We start from the raw sequence: 27,108 nt of genomic DNA on the forward strand, positions 1-27,108 counted from the left end.
TCATATCCCTCTAGTTAAAATCCCTTCAACTCAAAGGTCTAGAAAAATTCTCTCTACAACTAATTTTCCTTTCTCTTTTCGAGTCTAGCTACTGTCATTATCATTCCACCAAAATGAATTTAATAAACATTATAACAATCTTTATGTTGTCAAATGCAAAGGATGATTTTCTAGAATCATAAAACACTGAATCTTGAAACATTTTCCTATCTTGCTATTCTAGCATCACACTTTTCTTGTTTCCTCCTACCCAAAGGCTATGCCTTGTCAGTTTCCTTTAGCGGCTCCTCCCCTCCTCCTGAAATCTCCCTAGATAGCCCTGTCCTATTTCCATAGCCCTGTGAACATTCTGGGCAGTAGTTCCTACTCTCCCAAGAGGCTCTTCAAAATTCCTTGCAATGTGAACAGAATCTTTCCACGAAGGAGCCACACTGCAAGTCATGACACAATTTCCGGCCATCAGCGATGGATGGAGTGCATTGCACTCTCAACCATGGAGGTAGTGCAGTCGGGTATTGAGGTTTGCGGGCTCTGGATCCAGATTGCTCAGATTCACATCACATCTCTGCTGCTTATGTAATCTCCTAGTATCTCAGTTTCTTCACTTCTAATACAGGGATTATGATAAGAATGGTACCTATATCAGAGCACTATTTTGACCGTGAGTTAATAAGCATAAAGTGCTTAGACAGGTATCCAGCCTGTAGTGAAAGCTATTTGTAAGGAACTGTGAAGGGTCTGAGAGTGACCTTACTTACCAGCTAACAAGTTAGCCTGCTACTGTTTCAAGGATGATGTCAGAGACACAAGACTCCTGGTGAGAGAAAAAGAACTTTAATACTCATGGCAGAACAAAGATCATGAGTGTCCTGTTTGTATCACTTCCTCTCCAAGTTCTATGGGGCTGATGTGGAGGGGCCCAGGTGGATGTTACTCAGTTTTTATATCAAAACTGAAGAATCCCAAGCTTTGGTAAGATGTCCCTTTATAATGGGTTGTAAGCAGACCTGCTCTTTGTCTTCAAGAGAGACACTTTATTTTATTGAGAAGTAAGGAAATCTGCCCTTTGCTCAGGACAGAGACACTAGCTCTATCTTCCAAGGGTGCTTACTATATAAACATCTTTGAAAAGATAATCCAAAACAAAAGGGCAGTTCCTTACTCACAAGATGTGTAGAAATATGAGAGACTCCTAGGGGAAACTTTCTCCCAACACTATTATTGTCAGAAAATATTGTGTCATCTCCTCTGTTAGCTATTCCCTATTCCTCCAGGGGGAATTCATTGTTTCCTCCTCTGTGACCCACAAATCTTTGTATCTATTGTAAATATATCATGTGTAATATGTGTAAAGGTGGTTTATATCTGTTTCTCCTGCTATATTGTGAGATTCTTGAGAGCAAGTATTGTAGCTTATCCATCTTTTATGCTCTTACCCCTGCTCCTTACATCCCATCACCTAGAAGAGTGTTTAAAATAATTGGTGCTCAATATATGTTGATTTATTCAATATTTTTAATTTAAAAAATTGAGTGTCATGGGTGGAAAGACTTTTTCTCTGAGTCTGTGATGATGAACATTGTCATTATTCAAATGGAACATGTGTCATTCAGGACAGTAGAGAGACACGACTCTCATTAAGCAAATGAGCATTTGATTTTTTAATACAGAAAATAAAATTAGAGAGATGCTGTTAGCACAGTGCTACTTTTCAAAGAATTATTTTTCAGACTCAAGAATGTAATGGTAAATAATACATTTAACCCCCATAGCATTAAAGATTTATATACAGTTATAATATTTTCTAGCTTAACTTATTCTGTTTTAAATGGATATATAGTATAACGGATATTCTGACTCAAATGGATATATTCTGTTTTCTTCATTCTTCTTTAGAACAGTCAGACAATTTTTCAGGATTCTGGGAAGCTGTGTCCCTAGTGGGGCAAAGAGACACCTATATATAGATGCATATTGGTCCATGGTTGCAATTTACTTTGGTATCCATGGGGATGACAGGTGCTAAAGAAATGCAAGCTGATATTATGACACAAAGCTGAGCTTTATGATTTAGTGTTAAGCATTTGGCATCAAGAGTTTGATCTTATCTGAAGTGTGGATAAGTTTGGCAAAAGAGTTTTATGTACTTTTTCTGTGGTTAAAGTAGGGTCAAATTGTGCCTTAGGAAGAGAAAAATTGAGGGAGTTCTGTCCTGATGAAAATAATTGAATATTTATTTCATGGTTTCTATTACAGTAATATTTGGAAACAAGGTTAGATTTGTTGATGAGGGTGGAAAAGAATTATCTCCAACAGTGAAGCTCCAGATGGGACTAGAAAAGACAAGACCAGAGATCGTGTACTACAGTGATTAAAGGTCAGAGTCTGGGGGAAAAGTCATTCTGGGTTCAAATTCTGGCTTGGAGATTTCCTAGCTCTATAATCTTGGGAAGTTCTTAAAATTCTCAGAACCCCAGTTTCTTTGTAAGATATGTACATTTCAGACTTCCTGTGAAGATTGTAAGAGATGATGTATGTATACTGCTGAGTCCAATGCTGATACAGTAAAAGTATGCTGTAATTTGCACCTTGTGTATGTATTTATTCAAGAAAGAATTGACCCAGAGAAAAGCATCCATTTATCTAATGGTTTACTTTTAGCTACTAAAAGTGCTTTTCTGTAATTCATGGCTGAGGCTCCTTGGTCTTGTTTCTCCCAGGATTTTCTAGAATTCTAATTTTTAACCCTCATTGCTTTCCTCTGTTGGGTAGGCCATCCTTGCCCTATTTAAATGAGATAATGTATGAAATACATTTAAGATAATACATAGCTCGAGGTAAGCTCCCTATATTGGTAGAGATGCCATTAATTATTATTATCATCCATTTTGCAGGGCTTTGCTTCCTTTTTGGAGCAGCCTTATTTACCTGATTCTTTCCGACCACGTCTCTGCAAGTGACAGATCTTGTACAGCTACTCACAGCTTCATGTGGATTGCTCCTCAGAACCCCAGGCACCTACCGAGGTGCCAAGGTCTTCAACATTCATGTGGGTTGCCTCTCTTCCCACCTGCTCATCTCTCATAACTGACCAGTGATCCATTTCCCTTAGCTGTTCCTCCTCAGAACAACAATTGGGTGTCTTTGTGTGGATGAATTTTGTATTTCCTCACTTGGAACCCTGGTGAAATCCTGACCTGACATCTGGTTCCCAGATTTCTTCTCCAACTACTCCATTTGCTCCAAGGAATTTCAGCTTTGTAAGTACTGCAGTGAATCAAATCAAGTCCAAAGCCATGTAAGAGAGGGTATGAACCAGTATTCATTATTCTGGTTTCACTGTCTTCTAGCTGGCACAAGAACTCAAATGCTTCCAGAGAGAAAAAGGTCTCATGCAAACTTATAATTATTGTCAGAAGCCAGGTCTCAGTAACTATATATACATGCAAACTATCTACTCTTTAGATCCTTATTTGGTTCCTTCATCGAGAGCTATTCTTGAAGAGTTTACTTAAGGCTCACATTCATACAAGTGATTTAAAATGCAATGTGGCAGCTTAAGAGAACAGTAAGTGAACACATCTGTTCTGACAACCTCATCACATTCACCTTGACTTGATAAGATCAGGAATGTGCGTGATACAAAATGTAGGCTATACAAGACAGGAAAATATTAAGGAGAAGAAGACAAGATAGAAGAATCTTAGTAGTTGGGAAGGGATGAGGTCAAGAGAGATTATGGAAGGGCTAGATTTGAGGTGGAGGAAGAGAGAGAGAGAGAGAGAGATCATATATCCTACTGAAAGAGAAGGAGAAAAAGAGGGAGAGGAGCTGGAGTCTTTAAATATTTCATTAAACTATTTTGTGTATGTGTATTTTTTTTTGCCATGGATGTCAAATATAAGATTTAAAATTCTAAATTAACGAGAGAGGAGAGGTACAGCATAAAGGAAAGGTTATGGGTGGCTGTAGGTGTTAGTGAGTTTAATTTGAGCTTCATGATTATTCATGTTGTTATTTCTAATCTTTTCAGAAAACATATGCAATGAAATTCCCATACAGTGCTTTTGCAGACTGCGGCTTTTTCTGTTTGCATCTCCCCCTCCACCTTAGTTTTAATTCTATTTACACAAAGTAGGCTCTAATTTCTGCCGAGAGAGCAACACAATTCTCTGCCTCAGCTGTATTTTGCAAAATATAAACTAGAGTAAGGGTGGAGGGATATTGTGCTAACCTTGAAAGCCTGTCAGCACACTCCCTCCTTAACTCGACTGGCCAGATGCCTAATGGGAAAATGAACAGGGAAAAGGAATTCAGTGACATATTTAGTCATGTAATGCTATAATTCTCCTTTCCAGAGAAGTGTGAAATTTTGGTCAAATTACAAGCTTAAGAAGACAAAATTGTATGTTTCACATAGTTCTCAATATCAAGTGTTTGGTCTAAGTGGTCAAATTTTTGTAAGTGAAGGAAATAAAGGAAACTTACATCTCATAAGAGTATTCAAAATGGTGTGCTACTCCCTGGGGTGGTTTTTATTCCCTCACACACTTATTTAATCCTCACAATAATCTTGCAAAGTTTGCAGATGAGGAAAATTGAGACTCATAGAGGTTAGGTAACTTATCTGACTCTCAGAAGGAATTTCAAACCCAGTTTGGTTTTAGCCCCAAACTCTACATTCTACGTCCAAATTTTCTTAGTTAAAAAAGGACCTCAAAATATGCAAAGACATCAGAAATGACAGGGTCTAGAAATTTCTATTGCTTTCCTGCCCCATCAATTTAATCTTAATGAAAGAGAGAAAAATAGTGCTTGCTCAAAACACTTGTAATTCATTATTTTGAGGAAGTATTGGAGTAACATGTCTAGGTTTGAAAAATAATATTTGTTATTTCTTGCATTAATTACACATTACTATTTATCCAAAATAGAAATTTGGAAAATGTAGTAAACTATATACAAGAGAATAAAAATCATTAGTAACCCCACTGTGTCAGAGTTTATGCTAGTTGCTGTAATAAAGTCATCCTAAAATTGAGTAAATTATAAAAATTATTTCCCCTCTCATATAAGAATTCTGAGGAGAACATTTCAGATATGGTGGTAGTTCTATCATCTGCAATGTGGCATCCAAGTTTATTCTAGCCATCACCACTCCAGCCATTAAGAAGAGAGGAAAGAACCCTTGTGCAAGAATTTATGGACAAACTACTTCTATTCACATTGTTTTCAAGATCTAAGTCACATGGTCCCTCCTAGACACTCTTCTAGTGTTAAGGAGACAGGGTAGAATGGATTTCAGATGAAAACTGTCTCCACCCAAAATAACTATTATTATATTTTAATTTATATGTCTATAGAATCTTAATAAGAGACTTATACCCACATGATTTAAAAACAAAATTAGGATTATATTATACCTACTGTTTTCTAATATGCTTTTTTCATTAAGTAAGTACGTTGGCAATTATGCCATTAAATATTCTGCTATAACATCACTGTTATATGGAACAGATATTCCATCACCCGGATGTGCCAAATTTTATCATCCAACCCCTTGTAGTTGTGCCCAGTATCTCACTAATATAAAAATAAGATGGATGTAAAAATCCATCAATTATGTAAAAATCTTTCTATGCATCTCGGGACAATCTTTAGAAGTCAATAGGTAAGAATTTGCTAATTTATATTGTAGAAAGATTGTATTAATTCATTGTTCTATCAGTAATGTATGAGAGTAAAGACATCTGGGACTTAATGATACAAGAATCACCTACCCTTGACCTCCTTAAAATAATTATCTCCATTACTCTTGAAATGCATCAGCTTGCAGCTCTGCCTGTGAACATTTAATTGTCATTAAAAAATTATTTACTTCCTCCTCTGTCATGTCCATGGAAAGAATACACTTCACCACCCTTTGAGTTTGGGCTTGGCCATGTGATCTGCTTTGGCCAATGAGATGTCAGCAATTTCACGAGTAGGAGCTTGAAATCTTCTTGCCTGATTGTGTGGGCCCTCTTGTCCCTCTGCCATTGCCACAGTAAAGCATCTCCTGTGTAGCCTTTAGTGCAAGGAGGGTGAGACATGTAGGTAGACCAGGGCCCAGTGGCAGCTCAGAGCCACCCAGCAAAGTCCAGCCTATATCAGCCATATGTGATTGAAACCAACACCCTAATGCTGTATGCCAACGAAATTTAGTGGTTGTTTATTATGCAGCAGTAGCTGATTGATACACTGAAAACTGACAATACTAGTGACAAAGGAAAACCTACCCGTTGTGAAAAATACAATGTATCTGTGGCAGGCCTGCTCTATCCTTGGCTCTTTGCACCATTCTTTTTATCTCTCTGGGTAAGTGACTGTCCCTTAATTTTCAGGTGTCAGCAGGTGAATGAACTAAAGCTGTCATCCTAGTTGTGCCATTTCAGTCTTATATGTTTTTCCATTTTTACTTTCTCTTAGATCTAAACCTCAGTGCCAGTCCAGTACAAGAGACTAATAGAGTGTACAACAGTGTTTGGCTTCTAAAAGTCAACCTATAATGAGAAAAGGAAAACAATTATTAACAGAACCAGTCACAGACACCTATCCTTTTACCCTACATCTTATAAGTGTAGTGCAACGAGATGGTCAGTAAAGCCTAAACCCAAGAAATATGACTGCAGTGGACAAGCTATAATGTCTTAAATGCTTAAAAATACAGCTTTACTAAAAAACAAAACAAGGAAAACACATAGCTTAATACATTCTTATTGATAAAATCCAAACATCTTATTCTAGAGAGATTGCTCAAGACTCTGACGTTATTTTAGAGACACAATTTTGGTATTTTCATCACTTCATTAACTCATAGAACATATGCAAGACCATTCCATGGATAATGTCCACAAGGCTGCAGCTGCTTTGTTCATTCAACATTTACTGAGAGCTGACTATGTGCCAGGAATCCTGTTAAAGACTAAGGATCCAAAGATGAATATGCATGTTCCCTGAGCTCAGCAAGTTCACAGCCCAGGAGAGGAAGAGAGATATGAAACACAACTCAGTTTCAGAAGTGCCATAACAGAACAGTGGACAAGGTGCTATCTAAAGAGGTACAGCCAAGCCTCAACCTGGTGTCCTGCTCCCACTCTACCAAAGCACGCCACATTCCACATGCCTCGTCGGTATCATTACTCCTGGCCTCTTTTTCCCAGGTCATATATTGTCATCCCCATGTTCCCACTCCCTCATAACCCCCCTACTTTTAAATAAATTATTTCTAACTTCTGTGGCCCTGCTGGTAGAAAACTTCTTACCAGGCTCCTTTCCTTACTTTTAGCCCCAAACCTAACTCCTCTTTCCAGTAGGTTTATAGAAGTTGAGAGCACCACTAAAGTTTACAGAATGTTTGGAAGATTGCACTGGAGTTTTGTCCCATACAGAGGTGATTTAAAGAAGAAATAATTTAGAAGTTAGCCAAAGAGCCTATTATTTTATTACCTGTCTGAGACAAGAGTAGATTATTTTTATTATGTTAATCTCAGACACGCTATCAGTGTGGGATCCAGGCTGCCACATTCAGTGGGAAAGAAAGCAATGCATGAGCTCTACTCCTTCCTCACCAAGGAGCTCCTGTTCTGCAGCAAAATTAGAGATGATTAATTATTAGGCTCTGTTTTTCCTGACAATTATACCAAGACCTTCTGATTAATGACTAAGGAAACTGATTAATGACTTTCTTATTAATTATTAAGTAATCAAGGGCCAGTTGGCTGGGTAAAACTCATTTTTTGGTGAATATAAAATGGTTGCTTTCCAAACCTGCCACAAGGGTTCGAAGGTCCCTCATTTGGAGATTCTGATGGGCACAGAGTGGATCCAGAAACTGTTTCATTGTTATAAGTCCCTCAGTTGATTTTGATAATCATCCTGATGAGGTGAATCACTAGAGAAGTTTTGGGGGATGATATAATTCTTGAGACATTTAATCTTCACACTCTTTAAATTATCTCCTTCTCTAACTTCTAGTCAGGACAGTGACCTTGATTTTTGTTTTCTTAGACCACAGGGATAGTGGAAAATCAAGGCATATAGACTTCCAAGCTCCAAGACTCAGCAGGATTCCAGGTTCTTCGGTCTGATGAGTCCTGCAGTTAGTGATAGATATTGATTTTTGTCTTCCAAACACACTTGTGTAATCAGAAAGGAGGTAATTTCATGATCCCATCCCTTCTCAAGAGGTCCTTCCAGGTTGGACAATTCCAAGGGCACCACTCATAAGTCACTAAATGTGCTATTTTTTGAGAACTTTAAAAAAAAATCTCTTCATTTTACCTAATGATGCTTGCTGTTCCCACTCCCCACCCCTAGGCTGCTAAGAATTACAATAGGCTTTGCCATCTGAAGCTTGCCTTGCTCTTTTTCAGGTTATAATATAATATATAATATAACAGGTTACTCTTGTTGAGGGGTCTAGATCACTACTCAAAGTAGATCACTACTCTAGATCACTTTGAGTAGTGAACTAGATCTGTGGGGGGGAGTTCATCCTTGACTCTACAACTTCTTTTCCCGGAAACTTTATGGTCCATTGTGTGTTGGGATACTGACTCACTAAGCTTCCCTCAGTGTAGGATCCATTCTCCTTTAACACAAGGAATCTAGCTCTAAGCTAGATTAGTGTGTCACTTGTAAACACACAGTGTCCTTACTAACTAAGACCCCTGGTATCCTACATTGAAGTTCCATAATTACAAGGGTGCCTGTATAGAGCCTTGTGTTTCCTTTAGAGAATCATAGGCACATATGTGGGTGTGCATGTGCACACACACACACACACACACACACAGAAAAGGTGAAGGGTTGGGGATTGGGTGCTGGGAGGAAACAAGTAAAATAAAAATAGGTACAAGTATCACCTGGTCTGTTCAATATGGAATCTGTGATCACTAGGCAACATGTGAACAGATGCTGTTTAAATCACAGAAGAAACATGTTCTCAAGAAATTTACCAGATTTGCCAAGATTAGCACATCTGAAATAATAGCAAACTGTATAAGGCAGAATATAATTACGTGTTAAAATACGTGGAAGAGACTATACAATAAAGTGTTTTGGGATTCCATAGCGTTGTCTTCCCTCTGTCCATCAAAAAGTAAACCAAAACAAGTATCACCACGAAAACAATGAAAACTTGCTGATTGGATTATGCCACACACCATCCCTGCTAGAGCTTTTTTTTTTTAACTATCTTCTCTCTTTTTTTTCTTTTTTTTGTTTTAACCTAGCATCTAAGCATAACAAATGTAAAAAAAAAAAAACCTAAATAGGAAAGTGGGAAAGCTGCCTCCCTATTTTAGAGCTTGACAAAGATGTGTTAGCTTTTACATTTTGAGCTCTGTAGGATGTCAGGCACTTTAGAGCCTGGGTGGCATCTATCTTTATGGTGCTACTTGCACAGACATTCTATTTGTATGTAATCATCCTTTGTTTCATTTATTATTTTTAAGGTCCCCAAGGTTCCCAAAGTTCCTTCTAAAGAGGCAGTATGTCTGCTAGTTTCACGTGTAGATCTGGGCGCTCCACTGCAGGGCAACGTGCTGCTGACTGTAGCATGGCCTCCTGTGTGAGCTTGTGTTCCTTTGTTCAGGCTTTGCAATGTGCCACCCGGCAGCTGCAAGCTCATCATTGCCTTTTCTTGGGCCCTCCAGGGACACAGCAGCGGGAGAGCACATTTCTTGTGGTCTCATGCCACTTGTCATCACCACCAGATGCTCTGAAATGCCTGCTCTTGTGAGGCAGTGGCTGCCTTTGCTGCTCAAGGGAGTCACCTGGAGAAGCTTTAAAAAACACCAAGGCCTGAGACCCACTCCAGAGATTCTGATTTAATGGGTCACAGTGCAGTGTAGCCTGGGATCCCTGGATAATTCTAACATACAACCAAGGTTAAGCGGCATGGGAGGTGTAGGGTTGAGACTGTTTGTATTGTGGGAATTAAAATGTAGGTGAGGCTAAAATAGGAGAACTTTAAAATAAATCATGTGCCAGAACGTGCACATTCAAATCAGCATATTTCTCTTGGAATTGTCTTTAGGGCCTACGTCACATTCTCTTAAACCTCTGCTGTGGGGACCACACCTTGTGCGTGGAAGTTGGTGATGAGCCTTGGCAATAGCCATGTGACTGAATGGAGGTGCCACTGAATTATTTTTAAATCCAATAATAGGAATGATTATGACACGGTGAGACTGGTTTGTTTCACTACATTCTCCATCGACCTGCTAGAATTATCTTAAAAGTACATAAATTGGATTGCATAATTCCTTTCCTTAGGACCCTTCAGTGGCTTTCCTTTGGAACTAAATCCAAAGTTCTTGTCAAGCCCTTCACAGCCATGTGGCTCCTTCCCGCCACCCCCAACACATGTCAGCCACGCAGGCCTCCTTTCTGCTTCTTGAACTCACCAAATATATGCCCACCTCAGGCCTTTGAACTTGCTGTTCCCTTGTGTGGAAGGCTCATTTCCTCAAACCTCCAAGCGAGTTCCTTCTTGTTATTCAAGCCTCAGTGCAGATGTCAAATCTTCAGAGAAGCTCTCCTTCTCACCCTGTCTGCTCTAGTCACTCCACCATGGTATCAGTTTTATTGTTTTCGTAGCACCTACTGCTCTCTGAAATTCATTTGTTTACTGGTACATCTGTTTGTTGTCTATCTCCACAAACCCCAGAATGTAAGTTCCACGAGAGTGGGGTCTGGTTTGTGCTGTCCAATCTCATATCCCTAAGGCTTACAATAGTGAGTACCTGGTACATATCAGGCACGCAGTAATTACTGTTGGAACGAAGGAAGACAGAAAGAAAGGAAGAAGGAAGGAGAATGTATAGGAAGGTAACACGTAGTTGGTAATCTCTTCCCATCCCCAGTTTTCCAGATATGTGCTCATCTGTCTGCTGGTGCAGTTAACCTTGCTCCTCCTGGGAACTGGGAACCAATGGAATCTGGATGCCAATATCTCCATAGTCTTAATTTGTTCCTTTTTTTAGAGCTGGCACCTAACTGTTTTAGTGACATTTCCAGCAGAAGCCTTCATGGGTGGAAGCCAGGATCTCTATGATCATTGGGAGAAGCAGGAACTATCAGCAAATCTTGGTCAAGTTCAAACATCAGACCTGGTAGTACTGAAACATCTCAAGAGTCCATGTAGGTTATTGAGACTTTATATGTCCTACATCTATGCAAGGTTTCTTAAAATAGGAAAAAATAGGAATAGGAAAAAAAAAAAAAGAATCCTGTGTATAGAGTATATGCTGCAGGAATACATCACGACAGTTACATTTTTCAAGTGCTTACTAGGTGCCAGATCTGAGCCAGCTTCCTAACATACACTCTGAGGCTTAGAGGACTGGAGAAGGACTTGGAGAAAGAAGAGTCCACACAGTTCTTACCTCACCCAGGCAGTGATTCGAAATCACATTCACAAGGAGGACCAGCAACTGCTACAGATAAAAGAGGCCCCAAATGAAATAGTACAAAGGTCACATGTGCACAGTGCAGTTTGTAACTTCAGTCCTCTCTCTCTCATATGGACAGTCTTGAAGAACACGAGTTAGCTGCAAGAAACATTATGGACCCGCACTTGAGTGGGAGAGCAAGCCATCTTCTGGGACGTCTAATGGTGAGGTTCTGTTCCCATATTTTCCGAATAAGACACAGAACAAATTTTCTAATTCAGTAGCCAGAACCCCTGGTGTAATCTGGAGTCTACTTTTCAAATGCTGGTACTTATGAATATTTAGATTTTTTTCATGTCAGTGTGGTTCTACCTGAGAATCTTGAATACCCTACCTGCCCAGATGGTTTGCTAGGTCCTTCTGTGATAACATTAAAAAAATCTTACTGCTTTGCATGAAAAACAGCATGGCATTGTATACCAGGTGGGAACAATGGAATACCAGGCTCCGTATGTCTGAAGAATCATCTTCTGTCTAAAAGTATTTTCCCACCTCCTCAATTTCCCCTCGGGTTCTTTATTCCTGCTGGAAGAGGGGGTGGAGTGGGGGTTGTAGCAATATTTTTTGGTCTATTTGCTGCTTTCTGTTCTTGTCATCTCTGCTTCTCCATATGCTTTTATCAAGGACTGGAGATGCACATGGGAGAACTAAACGATGTGATTTTAAGTGTCCTGGGAAGGACAGTCTGCCAAGCACAGATTGCTATCAGCCCTGTTTATCATGGGGGCCTGTATTACACCATTGGTTAGTGTTCCTTTGGGGTTCGCTTGTGACTTAACTTACCATATAACCTAAAACCTGCACATGGAGGAAATGGGAGTGACGAGGGGGAGAAGGAAGTAAGGAGGGATGGTTGGTAAATGAGATGTTGCCCTTGGAAGAGGTATGGTAGAACAATCAAAGAAAACTAAGAGTCTAAGATAGGAGACAAGGATCCAGAAAGGGAAAAGAGAAAGATGTTAAGCATCAACTCCTGGGACTATACCAAGTCCTCATATATGGACTGTCTTTTCTCCTTGGGGAAGCTTCTCTTTCTCAACCCACCATTGACTGTTCTTATTCAGTGCTCTGTTCTTGATCCTATTCTCATCTCCCTCTAAATGCTTTCCCAAGGTGATCTTATCCATACCTGTGGCTTCCATTATTACTTGCATGTTGATGACTTTTAAAACTCAATCCCCAGTTCAGATGCTCATTCCTGAACAGCTCCTACTAGATGTCCCAGAGCCACTTCAAATCCAACAGGTACAAATGCAAATTCTATTTCTCTCCCTTGCTCCTGCCCTCTACCTGTACCTCCCAAGCAAACCTGTTTCTTCTGTCTTATTTTCCACCTCTATGAAGAGCACCAACATATAACCAGGAGGCCACACCTAAGCGGATGTCACCCTCATCGAGTCCTAGAGACTTTACCTTTTCATGTCTTCCCCCATGTCACCAATTTTATTGCCACTACCTAAGGTGAGCCCTCCCCATTTCTTACCTGGAATCCTGGTAATCTCACCTCTGTTTCCACCTCTCCAATCCATGATAATGCTTTCTTATGACCTCATGCTTTGCACAGGCTCTCACCCACTGAAATAAGCATCATTTTACCAACTATCATTTATTGAGATTTTACTATTTTCCATAAATTGTCTTCAATTCTCATAATAATCCTGCAAAGTACCTGTTGTTATTCAGGCAGTAAACAATACATCTTATATTTGCATCCAGGGATTGTTAATTCCAAAGCTTAGCTCTTTCACTGTTATTCTTCCAGCATTTTCTCCACACCCTCAACCATTCACTCTGCCTCCTATTTTTCATCAATTCCTTCTCATTTTCAGTATTTTAGTTGGGAGTCAGCTTCTCCAAGTCACCCTTTTTGAATACACATTCAACATGTCACAATCTATTTTATGTGCCTCTTTGAGACTTTCATTCCATTCCCTGTTACCCTCCAAGAATGTGAATACCATGAAGTTAGAGACTGTCCATATATATCATTTTTTTTAGTCCTCTCTCTATCCATATCTGCCTTCTTCTGAAAGGGATTTAAGGCTATCAGGGTAAATATTGAGTCATTTATCTTTTTTTTTTTTAATTTATTTTTTATTTTATTTTATTTTTTTAAACATCTTTATTGGAGTATAATTGCTTTACAATGGTGTGTTAGTTTCTGCTTTATAACAAACTGAATCAGTTATACATATACATATGTCCCCATATCTCTTCCCTCTTGTATCTCCCTCCCTCCCACACTCCCTATCCCACCTCTCTAGGTGGTCACACAGACCCGAGCTGATCTCCCTGTGCTATGCGACTGCTTCCCACTAGCTATCTATTTTATGTTTGGTAGTGTATATATGTCCATGCCACTCTCTCACTTTGTCCCAGCTTACGCTTCCCCCTCCCTGTATCCTCAAGTCCATTCTCTAGTAGGTATGCATCTTTATTCCCGTCTTGCCCCTTGGTTCTTCTTGACCATTTTTTTTTTTTAGATTCCATATTTCCACTACTAGAACAGCTCCTGATACATAAAATGTGCCAGGTAAAGTTTTATGAATGAGTGAACAATATCAATAAAACTCTGTGAAGTAAGAGCCAGGATTAGTAAAAGCTTCATTTCAGTGAAGAGGAAAATGAACCTTGGGCAGGTTGGATGGGTCTGCTCAGGGACCCTCATCACTTAGTGACAAAATCAGGACCTGAATATTTGTCTCCTAGTCCAGTAGGAGTAGGGGACAAACTAGCACCACAACTTTTATGGTTTTTGTTGCTTTTACACCTTTGCTTCATTTCTCTTCAGTGGTCTGCTTCTCTTTTTTTTTGCCTCCTTTTCTATCAAGTCACTCTCTGAAAAGAGGCCTAGGGTTACTCTTATACCTCTTCCACACCTCAATGCACACAAACATGCATAAATTTATGTTTTCCTCCAACTCTACTCTCATTTGGCAGTTTGCTCACCTCTTCACCTCCATCTAGAAATGGGGTTCTTTTCCAATAAGGCAATAATGTAAGTCTAGCTTTTCAATTCTTCCAACTAAACATCATCTTTGCCCATTTAAGTACCTTACATCTTACCTCTCCATGACAGACCACATGGATTTCCATTCAATCAACAGCAGAGATCATCAGCTCTTTAAGAAGTGCTATTGTTCTCAATTACAAATTGACTGATGTTCAACTCTTGTCAAAAGCTTGATGGAAGCAGCTGATATTTGACAACGTCCAAGAGATTGATGAAATATTAGCTCTTTCTTATTTTCCAAAATTCATCCCTTTATCCAATCAAGCAAGGGGAAATCAAGCAAGAAGAACCTCTCAGGTGCTTCTTCTATTAATAAGGATAATCATAATACCTACCTTATATGGTTATTGTGAAGGTTCAATGAGTTAAACCACATAAATGCTTGCAATGCCTCGAATAGATTTACATTTGTGAGACTGCAGTTCTCTTTGCTCTAGGCTTTCATAAAGAATTGAAAGCTGTATTTGAAAAAAATCTGAATTTTGTAAAATGGAAACTGCCAATGAGAACATTGTTATTCAAATTTCCTTTTGTGAAGAATGGTAGGGAAAAATCTTTCACATCTCAAAACAGAAAAGAGTTTGTTTTTCCTATGAAATCTGATGTTTCCTTCTAGCAAGTAAGATATACTTGAACAGAGCTCATCGTTTTTCCATCTCTGCTTTAGAAACTAAGAGGTATAGAGCTGGGTTTTATGTTCAGACAGAACTTTCCTACTATCATCTTTCCTCTTTCTGTTATTTGCCTTTTATATTTTCATTTTTAATGATATTAATCTAATTATAATCTGTCTCAAATAGCTTTTTGAAATCCTACAGAATCAATTTCTAAATAAACAAATAAATGAATGTATTAGGCACAGAAAAAACACCTTATCAGTCTTTAATCACACATCAATGTTTACATTAACAGTGATGGACCCTACATTTAGAGAAAGGTGAACTGTGGTAGGGAGAATTCTAAGATGGTCCCTAAAATCCAACCCCCACTCCATGGATACACTTGCTCTGTATAATTTCCTCCCCTTGTGTAAGTGGAATGTATGAAAATACTGGGATTTCTCTCTCCATGATCAGGTTTGTAATCAGTTGACTTTTACTTAATCAAAAGGGGAGTTAACCTGGGCAGGTCTGACTTGAATAGGTGAAACTTTTAAAATAAAGGGAAGTGTCAGTGTCCTGCTAACCTCAGGGAAGAAAGCAAACAGCATATTGCAAACTTCTTATCACAGAGGCCCTGTGGCTGGGACCTGAGAGTGATCTCTTTTTTTTTTTTCTTTTTCTTCTTTTTTTCTGCACCACGTGGCATGGGGAACTTCCCTGACCAGGGACCAAACCCACGCCCCCTGCAGTGGAAGCATGGAGTCTTAACCACTGGACCACCGGGGAAGTCCAAGAGGGATCTCTAGGTGCTGAAAGCGACCCCTGGCTGACAGCCATCAAAAAAAGGGGGACTTTAGTCCTAAAACTACAAGGAAATGGATTCTGCCAAAAACCTGACTGCATTTGGAAAAAGACTTTGAGCTCCAGGTGGGTATTTAGCCAATCTGACACCCTGATTTCAACCATGTGAGACCCTGAACAAAGAATCTAGTTATGCTGTGCCTGGACTTCTGACATACAGATATTCTAAGATAATAAATAGGTATTGTTTTAAGTCACTAAGTCTGTAGTAATTTGTTATGCAGCCAAAGAAAACGAATTCATGTTTCTAATAAACTAAAATTAAAGTTCTAAACAATTTTGAAAGTATAAACACATGGTATTATCAATTCATTGTTGAGGCAGCCTCAATTCTATTTCCCATGGGATGCTAATAGGTAATATCTGGGGTGGGGGAGGGAGCTGTATCACATTTTCTAACCTGTTGTAAGTTATATACTTGTATACACATACACACACAAACACACACACACACACACACACTCTGCTGTAGTTATGCATCACCACTTCCACTGTAATGTCTGTTAGAAGTGAGTCATTATATTGGCCTATAGGTTCAAGGGGAAGAAAATTAGATTTCATCTTTTGTATGGGAGGAGTATCAAATAATTTTCAGACATGTTTTAAACACTTCACATCTCCTACCACCACTTATTTAGAATGGGACCATGTTCTTTGTAAATTCTATGTAATGTTATCACGTGCAGCTTTGTGTAACTACCTTTATGATTGAGATAGAGAACTATATGATCACCACAGGGCTCTGTGGTTCTTTATAGCCACACTACCCTCTCCCTCCTAATCCCTGACCTCTGGCAACCACTAATCTCTCTTTTACCTCTATAGTTATGTTATTTCAAGGATATTAAATAAATTGAATCATGTAGTATATAACATTTTGAGCATTGCTTTTTTCATTTAGCATTATTTCCTAGAAGTCCATCCAAGTTATATGTATCAATAGTTCATTCTTTTTTGTTGCTGTATGATATTCCAAGATATGGATTTACCACAATTAGTTTAACCACTTATCCATTGCAGGCCATTTGGGTTGCTTCCAATTTTTGGTTATTATGAATAGAGCTGTTAAAAACATTCATTTACAGGTTTTTTTTTATGAACATAAGTTTTCATTTCACTGGGATAAATGCCTAAGAGGCACTTGTTCACAAACTGTTTTCCAGAGTGGCTGTACCATTTTGTACTCCCAGCAGCAATGTATGAGTGATCCACTTTTTGTGCATGTTTGCCAGCACTTGGTGTTATAACTATTTTTTATCTTATCCATTATGACACTGTTGTAGTGATATCTCATGGTTTTAATTTGCATTTCCTAATGGCTAATGATGTTGAATATCTTAGTGTGATTATTTGCCTTTGGCATATTCTCTTCATTAAGATGTCTGTTCCTGTCTTTGTTCATTTTCTAATTGTTTTGGGGTTTTTTTGCTGTTAAGTTTTGACATTTCTTGATATATTCTAGACACAAGTTCTTTGTCAGATATGTGATTTGCAAATATTTTCTCCCAGTCTATAGCTCATCTTTTCTTTCTCATAACGATATATTGCAGAGCAAAAATTTTTAATTTTGGTGAGGTACAATATGTTGATTTTTCCTTCAAGAATTGCATATTTGATGTCAAGTCTAGGAACTCTTAACCAAGTCCTATATCTTGAAGATTTTCTATGTTTTTTTCTAAAAATTTTGTAGTTTATAGTTTTATAACTATAGTCAATACTTGTTTCATGACTTAACACATAAATTATTTTGATAAATGTTTCATAACCACTTGAGAGGACTGTTATTTTACTCAGCTGAGCTCTTCAGATCTTTTATACCCTTATTGATTTTTTTGTCTGCTATTTCTATCACTAACTGAGAGAAGTGTGGTAAAACCTACAAAAATGATTGTGTATTTTTCTATTTCCTATTTTACTCTGTCAACTTTGTTTTGTAAATTTTGAAACTATGTCATCAGAAAAGTACAAATTTATTGATACTATACATTGCTAATGACTTAATCTGTGAACCATTATGAAATATACTACTTTATTTCTCATAATACTTCTTACTTAAAGTCTATTTTGTTTGATATTAATATACTTACATCAGCTTTCCTTTGATGAGTGTTTGCATGGTGTATCTTCTTTTATTTTCAACTTTTTTTGTGTCCTTAGGTTTAAGGTGTATAGCCTGTAAAGTAGCATATGGTTCTTTTTTTTTTTTTTTTTTATGTCAGTCCAACAATTGTCTTTTAATTAGAGTGTGTAGTTGTCTACATTTAATATAATTCCTTGTATAATCGGGTTTAAGTCTACCACCTTGCTATTTGTTTTTTTGTGTGCCTCATTTATTTTCTTTCTTATAATTTTTTTTTGGCATTTTATGGACTAATCAAATATTTGTATTATTGTATACTTTTATTTACTCCTTAGTAACAACTTCTTTTAATAGTTACTCTGTTTTACTTTTTACTATCTACCTTAAATTAATATTTTAATCATTTCCTTAGCAATCTAATAATCTTATAACAATTTAACTCCATTTGCCCTGTTTTTTTATTACAATGTTATAAATATGATATTTTGTTGTAAACAATCAATATTACTTTATAATTTCCACATAATTACCCTTTCTAGTGCTTTTAATTCTTTCCTGCAGCTCTGAGCTTCCATATGTTTCATTTTTCTTCAACCTGGAGAATTTCCCTTGGTATTTCTTGTAATGTGGATATTCAAAGAATTCTTTCAGCTCTTGTTCATCTGAAAATATCTTGATTTTTTTCATTTTTAAAGATTTTTCTTTACTGGATATAGAATTGTCTTTTGCATTTCATGGTTTCTATTTCACAGTCAAAATAAATCTTATTGTTGCTGCTTTGAGGACTAATGTCTTTTTTTCTCTTAAAACCTTGTTTCTTTGCTTTGAATTTCGCAGCATGACTACTATATGCTTAGGTATGGTTCTTTTTGCATTTACAATTGAACCTTGAACAACATGAGGGTTAATCTGCAAATAACTTATAGTCAGCCCTCTGTGTCCATGGTTCCTCCACATCCACAGATTCAACCAACCATGTATTGTGTAGTACTGTAGTGTTTACTATCGAAAAATATCTGCATATAAGTGGATCCATGCAGTTCAAACTCTCATTGTTCAAGGATCAACTGTGTTTAGCTTGAAATTCCCTGAGATTCTTAAATTTGTGTGTTGAAGTTTTTCATTAATTGTTGGGAAAAAAATCATGATTATCCATGTGAATATTGCTCCCCCACCAACTCTTAATTTTCTTTCCTCTCTTTCTGGGACTTCATTTGCTTATATGTTGGATATTTTCCCATGTCATCTCACGTAGCTCTTATATTCTTTATTCCCATTCTTTTCCTTCTCTGTGCTTCAGTTTGGATTGACCTGTCTTTAAGTTCACTTATTATATATTCTGCTTATAAACCTATCAAATGAGTCTTAATTTCAGATATTATATTTTGCAATTCTAAAACATCCATTTGTCCCATTTTATAGATTTTCATTCTTTGTTGAAATTCATCTTTTCATCATATTTGCCCATATTTTCTTCTAATTTCTTTAAGAAATTGGATATAATTAGACTGAAATCCTTATCTACTAACTTTGTTATCAGAAATAGCCATGAGTCTGCTTGTAATTATTATTTCCTCATGAATATTAATTACATTTCCCTGTTTCGTCCTATGTCTACTAAACTCTATGTTGTATTTCATATATAAAGAAACTGTAGAGGTGCCAGATGGCATTTTTCCACTGGGAAAGTTGCTCCTTTCCCCCATTATGGAGTAGAAGCTAGAGGCTGATTTCCTCAGTCTAATCAGTGATTGAGTTGTGTTAAGACTGGTTTGCAGGTTGAAAAAGACTGCCTCTATCTCTGGTTCTTCCCTGTTCTACCAAATGTGTCTCTCTTTTTTGGGGGGTTGGGGGACTGAGAACCTGGCAATTCTCTAGATGTGAAAGCAGTGGGAAAGAAGACTCTGTCCTTCAGAGGGTTTGATCTATGCCTTTTGACTCCCTGCCCAATGTCACTTCCAACTTCAGCAAAATTCTTGAGGAGAAGACAGCAGTATGTTTGAAGCAGGAATCGTTCCTTAAGTGAAACTTTGTTTCCTAAAGACTTTGAGACTGCAGGAGATTTGAATCTGCCTTACAGATTCTGAAAACATTCCAAATAGACTCAAAACTTAGTTAAAATACTCTGGAGAAACAAGTTGGGTACTTACAGTTCCTGAAGCTTCCAAATCCATGACTACTAAAAGGGTTTACTGGTTTATTTTCCTTCTAGTAGATTCCCTCTTCATGGACTAAAGCTGATCCTCAGCTCATACCCAGAATCAGCAAACCTAGTAATGGAAGGAAATGGCTGATGAAGGACTGTTCACATTAGAAGGACTCTTCTCTCTTAGGAATTTTAGTTTATTGAATATTTTTTGTTGCTATTGCTCTTGAATGTCTTTAAAAATACCTTTTCTTTTTCAAATAGTCTGAATCATCTTTTATTTCTTGCATAGAAATGGTGATATGCCATAATCCACATTTTATTCACATGTGAAAATCCTATATATTTCTTTTTAAAACATTTTTCTTCAACTAATACTGAACATGCTATTCACCATCAGGTACTTTAAAGAATATAGTATAGTATCCCTATCATATTTGCAAGATTTATCTTATCAATATTTTCCTAATGACATTTATGTTGTTTAATAGTTTTACTACTAAAAATAATGCTTCACTATATAGCCTAACATGTAAGTTTGTACCCATTTTTGGATACTTCCTAGTGATAAAGCTTCTAAGACATAAATTGTGGGGTTTCAGGTGGGAAAAAAATAAAGTTTTTGATGTATATGTATTAATTCATCAAACATATAATAAGTGCCTACTATGTGCCAGATATTCTTATGGACAATTGATATACACATGATCAAAACAGAAAATAATTCCTGCCTTGATGGAGTTTGCATTCTGGTGACAGAGAAAGTAAATACATAAACATAACCTACAATAAATTAAACAGTATATTAGAAGGTGTTAAGTGCTATGGAGAAAAGAACCAGAACATGGTAAGTGTAAACAGAAGTGCTTGTGGGACGGAGGAAAGTTGCAGTTTCAATGGATAAGAAATCTGCTGCCATCCTTCTCTCTGTTCCTTTTTATATAACATATCTTTTTTGGGGGAGGGGGCTTTTTGTTTTTTCGCTTGTTTCATGTGTGAGTTTCTCTTTAATCACTGGTTGTCGGTAATTTGATGATGATGTATCTTAATAAAGTTTTCTTCATATTTCTTGTGCTTGGGTTTTGTTCAGATTTTTAATCTAAGTATTTATGATTTTTATCAAAGAGTTTTTTTAGCCATTACTTTCTCAAATATTTATTTCTTCCCTCTCCTTTCTCTCCTTCAGAGATTCCAGTTGCACTTTATTAGGCCACTTGAAGTTGTCTCACAGCTCACTGAGTGCTTGCTACTTTTTTTTCCAGTGTCTTTTCTGTCTGTGTTTCAGTTTGCCTAGTTTATATTGCTATGTCTTTAAGTTTCCCAGTCTTTTCTTCTGTGGGACAAAATCTAGTGTTAATCTACCTGAGTGTATTTTTCAGTGCAGACATTATATTTTTGAATTCTAGAGGTTCAGTTTGGGTATTTTTTATGTCTTCCATATCTCAAATTAACATACTCAATCTTTCTTCCAGCTTCTTGAACATATGTAGCACAGTTCTAATAAGTGTTTTGATGTCCTTGCATACTAATTATGTCATATTTGTCATTTCTGGTTGGTATCAATTTACTGATCTTCTCACTTTGAGTTACATTTTTCTGCTTCTTTTCATGGCTAAGTAATTTTTTATTTGAGGCTAGACATTATGAACTTTAGATATTGGATACTCTTTGTTCTTATAAATGTCCTTGTTGTAGTTCCATGATGCAGTTAATTTTCCTTGAAACAGTTCAGTCCTTTCTGGTAATGATTTTAAATGTGGAGCAGAGCTCATTTAAGCTAGGGTTAATTTTCCTCTCCCACTGATGCAAAATCGTTTTCGCTTACTCTATATGTGATAGTTAATTATATGTGTCAACTTGATTAGGGATATCCAGATAGCTGGTAAAACGTGATTTCTGGGTGTGTCTGTGAGGATGTTTCTGAAAGAGATTAGCATTTGAATTGGTTGACTGAATAAAGATCACTCTCAGCAATGTGAGTGGGGACCACCACCTATTCCATTGAGGACATGAATAAAACAAAAAGGTAGAAGAAGGGCAAATTTGCTCTTTTTGCTTGAGCTGGTACATACATCTTCTCCCATGCTAGGACATGAGTGCTCCTGGTTCTTGGGCCTTCAGACTTGGACCATGATTTACACTATTTGCCCTCTAATTCTCCAGTTTTTGGACTTAGACTGAATTACACCACTGGCTTTCTTGATTCCCCAGCTTGCAGATTGCAGATCTTGGGACTTCTCAGATTCCATAATTGTGTAAGCCAGTTCCTATAATAAATTATTTTGTGTGTTTTACTCTCAAGTCTTGGGTTGTCTCTTTGCACACATGTGCTGATAAGTACTCAGCTGAAGATTCAAAGAAGATTCTTTATAGATGTCTGGAGTTCTCTCTCTGTGCAGTTCTCTTCTCTTCAATATGATGTTTTGTGAAGTCTAGCCTCCTTTGTTTCCCAGCTTCCCAACTCTGTCTTTTCAACTCAGAGAGCTTGCTGGAATCTTCGTTTTCCCCTCCCTGTGCTACTGCATGTGAATTCTCTCCAGGCAGTAAGTTGGTGTAATCATAGGGCTCACTTATTTGATTTCCTAACTCTCAGAGATCATTATACTTTGTTTCTTTATGTCCAATATCTTGAAAACTGTCTGTTTATATTTTTTTCCCAGTTTTAAAGTTATTTCTTTTGGTAGGGTAAACCTAGTCCCTGTTTCTCTATCTTGGTCGATGCTGGGAGTCTTGTCAAACAATTTTATTTAGAAAATATTTACAAACATTGTCTTTTTAAATTCGATTCCACTACAGACAAGTGATTCTTCCTTTCTACATTCTAATAATTATAACTAGCATAAAAATGTACTTAGTAATTAATGTTACACAGGGCTCCTCCCAAGTCACTTAAAATCTAATTTCATTTAGTCTAATTGGTTCCCAAAAAAGAGTAAACATTCTTCAATGAACAGTTTTCTCCAGGAAACCTGCTTCTTAAGGATTCATAGGATCATAGCATTTTATTACTAGAAGATTCATTTGAATTTGCTTTTGGCCAGTCTTATTTTATGATGATGATACTGAGGCCCATACTGCAGAGATGCTTTGACAAAAAACATCAGTGACAGACATCTGGACAAAGTAAATGATAGATATATTGTACTAGCAGGCCCAGCTTATGATTGGGTTATATTTAATTTTTAATTTAAGCGGTTGTGAGGCAGGATATATTTTCCATAGAAACAATGCAGTGAATTTGAGTCTATATTGTTAACATTGTATTATGAACACAGACAGGTACACTTTAGGTTAAATAGGTTTTTGTAAACTGATATTTGAATCAGTCACTGATGCTACTAGAGAAAAATGTATTTGGGTTCTAAATCAGAATACAAAGCCATCATCTGCCCTTTCTGGCTTCTGTAGGTTCTGTCAGTGGTTTTAGTTGATAGAAGTGCCATTTAAGCATTTTTTTTTAACAGCAAATTGTTAACTCGCTCTATTTCTTAATCAACATTAAAAAACTCTACCTTGAGTGAAAAAAAGCACATTTTCTTGAGAAGACACAGGGTGTTTGGATTTAGACTGAGTAGGTCTTTCTAAGAGAAATTTATCTACATTTCTATTTGGTATTCAATGTTTATATGTTGGAGATATCCTTTATCTGTCAGGATGAATTTACCCCTAGACTCTCTGGCTTGCATTTTCTTTGTGCTTAGTTCTATATCAGGTGTTATAGGGAATGAAATGAAGAAAACAAAATAATCTCATCAAACAGTTATAATTCCAGGAATTTATTCTAATGAGAGTATTAGAAAAATATGAAAAGGCATCTGTATAAAGTTGTTTATCTCAGCATTGTTTCTAATAACAAAGTTAGAAGCAATTGAATGCCCATCAGTGGGAGATTGACTAAATAAATCATTGCCTATCCATACAATTGTAAACTTCACAGTCATTATAAATGATGATATAATGCTATATTTATCAGTATGAAAAGATATCCATAAATAATTACTAAAAGAAGATTCAAACAAAATAAAAAGAAGGTTAAAAACAGCTTTTATTATGTGAACCAATTTATTTAAAATTTTATGTAGGCATACATATGTACGCATGTGTGTAAAGGGTGAGTTGTCTATAAACATATTAAAATGTTAGTATGGTTATTTCTTTGGTTGATGGGACATTGTTTGAATTTAATTCCTTCTTCATATTTTATTTTATTTATAAGTTTTACTACAAATTGTACAATAAGACATTTCATTTTGAAAATAAGAGAATCCATGCCCTGTGAGAATTCAGTGTAGAGAGTCAAAAACAATCAGCAAAGAATATGACAATGTACAAATAAATATATCTTACCAGACATAGAGCAGTAAGAGCTGAGAAAAGAGGAAATATATGGGAGTTTTATGGAGGAGCTAGGATGGGACCTGGGCTTTGGGAGAAAACAGAGAGATTGGGTAGGAAGAAAGAGAAAGGAGAGCCTTTCAGGCAGAGTGCACAGTATGAGTAAGAAAGGAAGGTCTGGTTTGGTGAGCTGACAATAGGTAGTGGTAGAAACACAATTGTATAGGAAATTTCGATTCAAAGTAGTTTCTAAAATTTGCAAAAACCACAGCAAGTACACTTGATCATCTTATCTATTTTTGGTTATTTTTTTAAATTGAAGTATAGGTGATTTACAATATGATATTAATTCCAGGTGTACACCACAGTGATTCAATATTTTTATAGATTATACTCCATTTAAAGTTATTATAAAACAATGGCTATATTTCCCTCTGCTGTACAATATATCTTTGTTGCCTATCTATTTTATACATAGTAGTTGGTATCTCTTAATCTATATTCCTATGCTCCCCCTCCCCAATTCCCTCTCCCCACTGTTAACCAATAGCTTGTTCTCTACATCTGAGTCTGTTTCTGTTTTGTTACATGCATTTAATTGTTTTATTTTTTAGATTCCACATATAAGTCATAACATAGGATATTTGTTTTCCTCTGTCTGATTTATTTCAAAGCATAATACTCTCTAGGTCCATCCATGATACTCTCTAGGTCCATCCAATATGGCTGAGTAATATTCCATTGTGTGTGTTTTTGTGTGTGTGTGTGTGTATAGATATATACCACATCTTCTTTATCCATTCATCTGTTGATGGACACTTAGGTTTCTTCCATATCTTAGCTATTGCAAATAATGCTGCTATGACTATTGGGGTTCATGTATCTTTTCAAATTAGTGTTTTTATTTTCTTCGAATATATACCCAGGAGTGGAATTTCTGGGTCGTATTGTAGTTCTATTTTTAGTTTTTCGAGGAACCCCCATCCTGTTTTCCATAGTGTCTGCACCAATTTACATTCCCACCAACACCCTTGCCAACATTTGTTATTTGTGTTCTTTTTGATGATAGGTGTGAGGTGATATCTCATTGTGATTTTGATTTGCACTTCTCTGATGATTAGTGACGCTGAGCATCTTTTCATGCGCCTGTTGGTCATATGCATGTCCTCTTTGGAAAAATGTCTAATCAGGTGTTCTACCCATTTTTAAATTGGGTTGTTTATTTTTTTGATATTGAGTTGTATGAGCTGTTTTGTGTTTTTTTTTCCCACTGTGTTGACATTTGCACTGATGGTACAAAATTAAAGGTGGATAAAAGCACTGGTGGCTTAGCATGAATCAAGGCAGTGACACAAAATTTTAGAGATATTTTTTCACTGCTACAAATTCACATTAAAAAATCTGTTTTACTGAAGAATGTTCTCAATGAAGCAGTATAAAGTATTAATTTTATTAAATCTTGAACTTTGAGTGTATATTATTTTTAATATTCTGGGTGATGAAGTGGGATGTATACATAAAGCACTCTGCTATGTATTGAAGTACAGTGCTCATTTTGAGAAAAGCACTTGTGCAATTGTTTGAGTTGTGACCTAACTAGACTTTTTTTTTTTTTTTTTGTGGAACAACATTTTTTTCTTGAAAGTGTGACTGCCAGGCAAATTACGGTTATTTAGACTTGGTTATTTGACAGACATTTTTAAAAAAATGAACAAAGTAAGTCTTTAAGTCTTTCCTTTCAAGGAAGACAACTGACAAATAGTTTTGTTTGTGGTCAATGATAAAATTTCAGCTTTCACATGAAAATTAAAATTGTAGAAAACTTTCATCTTCTACTGTGAGTTTGGCTGCTTCTTCATACTTAAAGACTTTTCTGAAAGGATGAGGGGAGACATTAAAAAAGTAATTTTTTTGATAGTGAATAATAAAATGTAGTCAACATTTGGAAAAGTGGCATAACTCAGCATACAAACATTTTCCGAATGACCAATACATGATGTTACAAAATCATGTGTGTGCAAAAGATCCATTCATTGTGCAAGACAAACCAATAGATTTTAATGGAACAGAGTAGGATAAGTTCAATGATATGTTTCAGATTCCACACTGCAATTAACCTGTAAGACACCATTACTTGTTCAGTTTTGGTATAGTATCAAAGAAGACCTATCCACAGTTCTCTGAAAAAAAATATTAAAATATTACTCCATTTTCCAACTACACATTTGTGTAAGACAGTTTTTCTTCATATCCTTCAACTAGAACAGTATATCCTAAAAATTGAATATAGAAGCAGACTTGAGAATCCGGATGTCTTCTTCTTTTAAGTCAGAGTAAAGAGATTTGCAAAATGAAACATAAGATCACTTTTCTCAATAATTTTTTGTTAGGGATAATATAGCTATTTTTTTATAAAAAATTTTAACATGTAATGGATTTAATTATTATTATTTTAAGTGAATAAATAAATATTTTAAAAAGACCAGTTTTAGCTTCTAACATAGTAAATATCAATAGATGTAATCCACATAAACAAACTTTCTTTGGGGTGCTCCATAATTAAGACTGAAACG

General features: G+C 36.6%; 1 protein-coding gene and 1 long non-coding RNA gene across 2 annotated transcripts in view; one reads left to right on the top strand and one right to left on the bottom strand.

The window, feature by feature from the left end:
* Positions 1–27,108, top strand: part of RDX (radixin) — a 652,052-nt gene that overhangs the window by 496,128 nt on the left and 128,816 nt on the right. The gene's annotated exons all lie outside the window — the stretch shown is intronic.
* The window catches only part of LOC309606502, a 232,592-nt gene that overhangs the window by 63,683 nt on the left and 141,801 nt on the right, over positions 1–27,108 (bottom strand). The window lies entirely within an intron of this gene.

The sequence above is a fragment of the Balaenoptera borealis genome (assembly GCF_965194805.1).
Source record: "Balaenoptera borealis genome assembly, chromosome: 11".
Lineage (NCBI taxonomy): Eukaryota > Metazoa > Chordata > Mammalia > Artiodactyla > Balaenopteridae > Balaenoptera > Balaenoptera borealis.